The sequence below is a fragment of the Anas platyrhynchos genome, chromosome 23 (genome assembly GCF_047663525.1).
Source record: "Anas platyrhynchos isolate ZD024472 breed Pekin duck chromosome 23, IASCAAS_PekinDuck_T2T, whole genome shotgun sequence".
Classification (NCBI taxonomy): domain Eukaryota; kingdom Metazoa; phylum Chordata; class Aves; order Anseriformes; family Anatidae; genus Anas; species Anas platyrhynchos.
Genome location: NC_092609.1, coordinates 3140598 through 3149371, shown reverse-complemented (window position 1 = coordinate 3149371; position 8774 = coordinate 3140598). Strand labels below are relative to the sequence as shown.

Here is an 8774-nt window from a genome sequence, read left to right as displayed (position 1 = left end):
GTTGGTGCACTTGTTTCCATTTCAAATGCTGCCAGTGCTTTTTCTGAGATAAACTTCCTACCCCTTTCCGGCTCCTCGGATATCCGGATTCTCAGCAGCTTCTGTCCGCTCAGCTCCATCAATAAACTGCCCTCATGGAATCCTTTTTCATAAAGGCCAAAATCCCTCGGTAGGACAGCGCTAATGGCACGGTGAGAAAGAGCCATGAGGCTGCTACTTCCACCTGTCCTCAGTGTGAAGGGAAAAGGCACAGCTTTCACTCAAATCCTGACCATGGGCCAGCACAGCCACTTCACTGCCAGGAAATTCGGCTCAAGGCCCCTTCCGAAACAACTACTGACTTTAAGTTTTAAATTATGTTAAGGCAAAATGCATGAAATAGATTAAGTTAAACTATACTTAATGTATATTCAGTCTGAATGCTTTAATAACCCATGGACCCTTGAGGCCAGGGGGCTGCTTCATCTTCCAGAGAAATTCCGCTAATGCTCTCCAGAACAACCGGGTCTTTTTCATAAAGATGCAGACCCAGTGGGAAATTTTACTACAGTTATAATCATCGCCTGCTGCAGGAGAAAAAAAAATTTTGCGCTGCAGCTTTTGTCCTGTTATCTAACTGCAGGCAAAGGTCAAAGCAGTCAACAGCTTCATTGGGGTTCAAACACTTTTACAATGATAAGTGACACATCGTGCTGGCAACCTCAGGAGAAGCAAGAGCAAGAAAACATCCAGGTTTTTTTCTTACACATTGTTTTGGCCTAATGCTATCAGGTTTTAAAGTAACCTTCTTCTGCTGTTCATTAAAGCGTAAGTGAGCCAAACAGGTATTCGTTAATCCACCAGCTCACATAATGCAATTTCCAGCTGCTGATCGTTATCAGAAAGCTGCAGAATTGACTGAGCAGCTTTGGAGAACGGCTGCTCTCTCCCTGAGATAATGCTGTTCTCCAGACTTGGCCAGGGCATGCAGTCAACATTATCTTTTGTGCGAAGCAAATACATTTGGAGCACCTATATGGACAAGGCTAGCAGTGATCTGTCACTGCTGGCTTAGCTTACCACTGTAATGATTAGCTCTGTAAGGGACAGATCCCCAGACACAATTAGAAGTGGCCCTGTTAATCTCACAGGCTATGTCCCAAAGCAAGGAGAAAATGCAGAAAATGCATCAGAGGGAAGGGTAATAAATTCTGCATAAACATTTCTAAGAGTTTAACTGAAATCGGGACCTTAGCTTGTACACAACAGAAGAGACATAACAAATAAGGAGCGGGATTAAATTTCAGCTGAGGATTGTACCCAAACACACTTCCACACCAGAGCACATCTTTTAGATTTTATGGTTTGTTATAATTAAAGTGCTGTTCTGTTTTCAAGAAAGCACAGCTCGTGATGGATAGAAGCTTTCTGGGTATGTTTTCTTTTTGTTTTGCATTTTCTTCCTGATGGTTTGGCACAAAAGCGGAGGGGAAGTAAAAAATGAATGCCTCCCATATTTGAAAAAAGTGAAAGGCTGATCTTGTTTCCCTTCAGCCCAATTAAAAATACATATTGAAGCAGATCCAGCATTCCTTACCGCACTGAGGAGTCAGTCACCACGGAGTCCCAGTAGGACAGCTCAGCAGTCCACCACCTTTGTCTACTTGCCTAGAACAGAGTAATGCCCAATTGATGCAAACCAAGCCTCTCAGAAGCAGTCCCTCTGAGAAGTAATACTGTTTTTTAGAAGAATTAGCAGGAAAAACAGGTGAACTTTTACAGATCCAAGAACAGTGAGAGAGTCAAACAAAGGCCTTTTGTCATAATGCTGAATTGAGGGTGTTCTGCTCCTGATCAGTATACACATCCTTTTCTTCATACAGGGTATAACAGCACTGTCTGGACAAAACCTTGAGGTCTGAGCCACAACTAACTTCATTTGGTGTAGAACTGATCACGGTTTAACCCAGCAAATAGTTAAATCAGCACAAGTGAACAACTCTCCAGACCTACACGTATTATTCCCCACTTGGCTGATAATGTACCACAACAATAAAGCCCTGTGACATTATTGGTAGCATTTAAGCACAAGATAGCATTTAAGTTCCCTTTGCATAACAGTATGTTGGGATACCAGTCTGTTTCCCCTCCATAGATCTGCTGGCTAAAGGCTAAGAAGGACAAAATAGCTTGCAAGAAGTCAAGAGTTATCAGCTAATCTAAAGGTTTATTTTAGAAACTTAAGCTCTGCAGAAGATGCCTTCCTTCTCAAATAGAAAAACCTGCCCTGAACTTGTTTACTAAAAGAAAGTGCACATACCTGATTTTGTAGATCCTCAACTTGTTCCTTCAGACCTTCATGTACCTGTCACAAAGCAAAGGGAAGAGAGTGTTAGAGGGCTTCGTTGAACAGCCCAGTTGTTGCTCGTTTCCTCGCTTTGGACATTCACACACTCACATGTGCACATGGCTCTGCTTTTTTCACCCCTTCCCCCCAACACACACCTGATTCTCCTTTCAGCAGCTGATCCTGGTGATCACTACTGCTTGAGCTGCCCAAGGGTGTGGAGAGCAGGGCTGTGCAGCTGCACGCTGCCTCTTAACGACTGACGAGTCCACCTCTGAGCAAGGAGACAGGATTTTTACATGGTGCTTTTTCCAGTGGTGGAGTGCAGACGCATGGCACCTCCACCAAACTAATGTGCTCTGCTTTTTGGTAGAATTAATTAATCTGAGCTGAAATTCCCATTAATACTACCCTGCTTCAAGGATCTGTGGAAGCTTGAGGCTCACTTAGCACAGACATTTTAATAATAGTAACACAGAGCAACTACCTGACTCCATGTCATTACTGAATATCAGAATGGAATGTCAATAGTAGGATCTCAAACCTCCAAATCCCAACTTTTCATCAGTTACACGGCCTTAAGCTCACAATGAAAACATGGTTGGCCAGGGAAACACCTAGTTATAGATGACATGACATCACCACGTTATAGATGACAACCTTTATGGTGGAAAGCATAGCTGACAGCTAGGAAATAACGACCCAGCCCATGCTGCTGAATGCTGAACCCACCTTCTGTCCAGTTTTCATGTTAACCTACCAGTAATGATAAGAGGAATGAATGAACACAGCAACACATTCCCCAGCTAGCACAGCGTCTCCCTTCCGACAAATGCATTTCAAATACTCATGAGTTTTTAACCATAACAGACCAACTCCACAGAGCTGAAAGCTGGAGAAATTCCACTTGGACAAAATTAAATCCACTGCAGTATTTCAGGCCAGCTAAGGTTTTGCTAAGCCAGGCTCTTTTGTTTCACTGGTTGGTTGTTTTTTTTTTACAATTAAATTGTCATTTTGATAAAATTCACGATCACACTGCGTTGTTTGGTGTTGACACGAAGCTGAAGAGCTGCTGTCTGCTCCCTCATGGGTAGTTTTTCCCTCAATACAGCTGCTGAGGTGGAAGCAGCTGGCAGCAAAAGCTAGCTCGTGATGTTAGGTTTTTATTAATACTACCTACCCTTAGTTGTGACACTTCTTTATCATCACGTTGCTACTGGAAATCACACTGAGCTAGCTTGAGATGAAACATTTGCTATTTATTAGTGAATCAAGTAACAGGATCAAAGTTTATTGGCCCCATGCCTCTTAAACCAAATATCCCATATGTTGGCAGCTCCCATGATTTATCCTTGAGAGAGACCACGCTATCTGGACTCCAGCTCAGGGATTCCAAAATGCTACTTCAGTTTCAGGAATGTTCCGCGTTTCCCCCGAGAGTCATAAAAATCTCAAACTAATGGTGCTATATCCGGAGATGTAGTGGAGGAGGAGGCTGGTAGGGAGAATATTACCAGTTAGCCTTATTTTTTAAAAGTATTTCTTTCCTTGGGCATATGTAAAAGGGAGGACAAGGCAAATCTGCTGGTTACAAGCAGTACTGTTAATCATATTTATCTTGACTTTTGGAAAAACAACTCTTCCAGTTTCAGTAGTCCTCATTCAGAACACCATCACAGCAAAATCACTTTCTGCATACGAAAATCTCTCTTAAATCACTTTTTATCAGTACTTAGCTCAAGCACTGCTGTGTGGTAGCCTGTGAGGCAGCTGTATTTAATCACCAGACTCTGTGTTTCTGGTGTTCTGCCTGTCTTTGCCTTGCTCCAGAATCAAGCTCCTATTTACCTACCTCAAGAAAGGCATGTGACATTTTGATGCTAACAAACATCACAAAACGTGGAGGCAACAAACTGCAATTGCTGCTTGCTTAAATTCACTTGCTGCCACTCCTCTTAAGGAAAATAATATTCAGAACGTGCTCAGTAAACCAAGTAGCTGGTTTGGTCTCAGGGTTTTCAAGCAGAATAGGCATGGCAGGAAAACTTGGAATAACCAGCCCAGGAGGAATTTCATTGCAATGTTAATAGAGAACTTGTTTCAGACAGTTCGAATAGGATAAATTCATGCCCTCCCCCTCGTCAAATGCCTGTGCATTCCCATCTCCTGTCTGAACAGTTAGATGAGAATTTATAAAGTGCACAGAAAATCTGAAAAGCCAAAAACATGCCAATGCAAAGAAAAAGGAACATGTACTTATTTATGAGCAGTGAGTCCAGACCTATAAATTGCCTCCTCCTTTTGCCAAAAGAATAGGTTCCATGTGGTTGTTAGTACGCTATTTTAAGGCACTTCCATGCTTTTCACTATGTTGTTATATCCAAAGAACATTTGATTGGGAATTCAGTTCTCTAATTCTGAATGCATGACACATACCCCAAAAGAGGCAGTTAAATTAAATTACAAGGCTTGGTTGGGTTGTTGTTTCATTTGTAACATGCCTGGAGTGTTTGCTGGCTTCACCGGGACATATCTGAATATAAATCTCATCTCAAGCTATATTTACATATGGATCTGGGCATATTAAGAGGCTCCAGAGGACTCGTAAGAATCATATACCCCTTCCTGGTGCTGCAAAGGGATCATGCCTAAATGCTCCAGAACCCAGTGTTCACATCAGGCAGGATACTGGGGACATTTGTTTTGCTGGCAGCTATGTATAAAAATACAATTCAGCATCTATTGAAGCAGGTGGCAAACATCAAATTGGCCAATAAACACCTGTTGCATCCGCAGCACTTGTCCCGGGCATGTTCGGTACAGCCTTGCCATCTTGTGGTCTGCTCAGCTCTGCGAGTTTGAAAGGCAAATTGGGGTAAGAAGAGGATCTGACAGCACAGGTGGGAAGAGAAAGAGATGCTACAGTAACTCAAGAAGACAGGGAAAAAGATTGCCCTCGGTCTGTTTGCTGTCCTATTTCACACCGCTATATGGTTTAACACTGCTATGCTGGTTTAACACTGGCAGTTCAGAGCCATGAACTTCACTGCCAGGCTTGATTTCTGATCCCACCACCAGAAATGGCAACATATAGGGAGGAAAACCTGCCTTCCAACTGCTCAAGGCTTGTATAGGTCAATATTAGCACACCTCGTGGTTCAACCGCCAGGAGCCTGTCTTGGTAAAGGAGGGACTTCACTCCCCTTCACTCCGTTGCTGCAGAGGTGTCATGGTGGGCTGGGGAGATGCTGGAGCCAGCCAAGTCTCAGGGATGGGAGGCAGGAAGGAAGGTCAGCCTCAGAAACATCAAGAGCAGATGCCTGCAAGTACCTGAGAAGCCCATGGAAATGTTAACATTGACGTGGCAAAATTAGATCTTCACGTTGATCACAGCAGTGAGCTAATTCTTATCTTCCCTTTATATGGCCAGGGTTCCTCCATCCCTGCAGGTATTTTGCTCATGCCAACAAAGGAAACCCTGCTCCTAATTTTGGGGGAGTCTGTGAGCCCCGTGGCAGGGGTACAGGTTCAGCTGCTGTAAGCAGGTTAATGCTGGAGATGTGAGAGCCAGCAAAGCAAAATGTAGCTGGAGAAGGTCTGCTGCTTTACAGTGGTTGATCTTCTGCCTTCTTGAATTCCACAAACTCTGAGAGCTTTAGAAATGCATTAGCCTAATTGGTGTTGTTAATCTAACTAGAATCATATCATCTTAATTTGTATTGAGGTTAATTTTTGTTTAGGAGAAAAATGGCTAGACCTTTGTTTAATGTAGCTATGTATGACTTTTAAAGCAGCTATTTTACTTTTAATGATGAATTAGGGGTATAATTTCCTTTCAGGTTCTGAAAATTAACATCTAATTATTCTTAACCTAAGGGATATTAACACGTCTTAGAAAAGCGAGTAACATTCTCATCTAAATTTAGCAGAGAGACCTTCTCAGTAAATGGCAAGGCTGGAATTATTCAAATACAAAAGAAGCAAGCCACAGAAAAAAAAATAACACTTAAAAAAAAAAAAAACAGAAGTCATTTTCTAAGACAGCTAAAGAAAAAGGAGTCTGCCTGTTCCAGCTTTGTATTGGTAATATCAGCCAGCAGCTTCCAACCCTGCAGCTCCTGATCAGTGCAGCACAAGCAGCATGACACAGCAGTGGGGCTTCCATCCTCCTTGGGACCACGAAGATCTCTCTGAAGAAACTGAGGCCATGTCCGTCCTTCTGCTTCATTTGAAAAAGTTGGTGTCCAGCAGAAAAATTAGAAAAGAGACACTTTGTTTTATTATTACTGGGGAGAGCAAATCACCATCAAGACAGGTTATGAAGCAACATTACAAATCTACAAATTCTCCATTTCTCCAGCTCTGAAAGCCTTTTAATAAGACTAAACGAGTGTCTAAAGAAAGTGATTGTGCAGCCTCAAACTCTTGGGCCTGGTCTTAGAACCAATGAGGGAATTAACCAACAATCATTGCCTTAAAAAAAGACTTAATATTTAGGAATCTAAGCCTCTTTGGCAGCTACAAAGCTGCAAATGCTTGTCATCCTCCTAAGTGCACAGAGGCACCGATCGGTTTTCCAGCAGATATTTCATTATTTCAGACTTTCTGCTCTAACAAGAAGGAGGCACATTTTATTTTTCTCTATATACTTAAACCGCAGCTTGTTACAGAGAGAACTGCAGCAGCCAGAAATAGGACTGAAGATAACCTGACAATCCATTACTTCTACCTAATGAATTAAATCTCTTTGGAGAAGGAAAGCAGCACCAGAAGGGCGCTTCCCTGGTAGGATCTCATGCTCTCAGCTGACACTTCCATCCTCATTGTCTCTGCTCAAAGTTCCCCAGTGAAATGTCCTTGGTCTGTGTCACACTGGCACATTACCTCTCATGTTCAAGCCACAAAGGATGCTCTTGGCTTCCTCTTTTTTGGCTTCAGATTATTTTCTCTTCCCTTTGGATGTCAGGCTGAAGTCACTCTCGTAGCCTTCCTTGAGTGCTTGTCACTGGGGACACCGTCATGCAACACAAAGCCCAGGGGTGAATAATTCCTGGCCCAGAGCAAGCACGGATGTATGACTATGGCATCTGCAGTTTGCCTTATTTCTAAATCAAACTCTTAGGGCAGGCCTGATGTCAAGAGGTTTTTCTCAAAATAGGAGTTTCCACTCCCCTGATATTGGGTAGCAAACTGCGCTTCCAAACTGGGAGACGTGCTAAGATTATCTTCTCAGATGTTCCTGAGCTTTCTCCTGAGCTGGTCTGGTACTGAAATGAACTGCTTTTAGAGCTAGTGTAAGTTTTGGCAGGCCCGAAGACTGAAATAACCTCAGCACAGAACAGGGGGCCAGGGCAAGCAATGCCAGGCACTGGGGGGCTCTGGAGAACCTCGTTCAAGCAGTGGCTCCAGCTCAGATCTTTGTATTACAGTGTCTCTGCTTTTGTGATGAACTGCTGATTCCTCCTCCACCCCATAACCTCTCCTCACCTCCGTTACAGGTTGCAGATGATAATTTCCCCCGTGGAAATGAGGGCTTTGTATTCCCCAGGGCTTTTATGAGCTGCTTTTGCATCTTGCCGTAGCATCCTCAAGAACCAGGGTGCAAGCAAAAAATGTTTCAGTCAGTCTAATCTTCCCACGGATGCGTCAGGTCCAATTTTTCTGCGAGCAGTAATGCTGAAGGAGGCAGTTTGTCTTTTCAGCACAGCCACGCTGAGGAAAGGGATAATTACATGAGTTTATCTTTCCACTCCACGCCGTATTATTCAAAAGGGCAAGATATTTGCCTAGAAACAGTGCAGTAGGTGGGAGGGAAAACTTCCAGCAAAAACTGTGTACTTCAATAGCATCTTTCATCAGCAAACGTGAAAGAGCTTTATAAACATTATTGGGGAGTTTTTTTCTTAGCATTTTGCATTGCCCAAAGCTCTGCTCCCACTGAAGGCAATACAGGGTTGCCGCTCACCTTTTCCTGGAGCTTCCTAGGAGCGAGGCTGGCACAGTGCTTTTGAGATGCTAAGCCCTATTAAAGGTTTCTAATGTCCATTTCTTCTGCTGTAGAATTAGAAAATGTGGCTTTGCCCTGACTCATGCAATGGGTCAGCAAGGGATTTAGTTCATTCAACCCAGGAGCTCTTTATATTCACACTTGAGAAAACAGAGGTTCAGAAGAGAGTAACTTTAACCCCCTTCTCCTCGGGACTCACCTGCTGATCAATAGGGTTTTATTTTAGATGGTTTTGTGCTTCCACAACCTCTGTGCCCTCACTTTCTGGCAGGGCACACTGGCTTGGATGCCGTGCCCCAGAGGCAGGCACGGGGCTGCATGTTGCATGCAGAGGGAAGGCAGGTCCCTCCCCAGCTGGGCACGGTGCGGATGGGGTTATGTCTGTCACTGTTATGTCTCTCACCCCTTTGTCAGTGCCTCCTGACTCCCTAAGAGAGT

At 43.5% G+C, this 8774-nt stretch overlaps 1 long non-coding RNA gene across 5 annotated transcripts in view; it reads right to left on the bottom strand.

The window, feature by feature from the left end:
- Window positions 1-2425, bottom strand: part of LOC139999303 (uncharacterized) — a 44362-nt gene extending 41937 nt beyond the window's left edge. For all 5 annotated transcript variants that reach the window (XR_011804701.1, XR_011804702.1, XR_011804704.1 and 2 more), the window contains exon 1: window positions 2300-2425. This is a non-coding gene — a long non-coding RNA (uncharacterized lncRNA). The remainder of the gene's footprint in view (window positions 1-2299) is intronic.
- Window positions 2426-8774: the final 6349 nt, after the last annotated feature.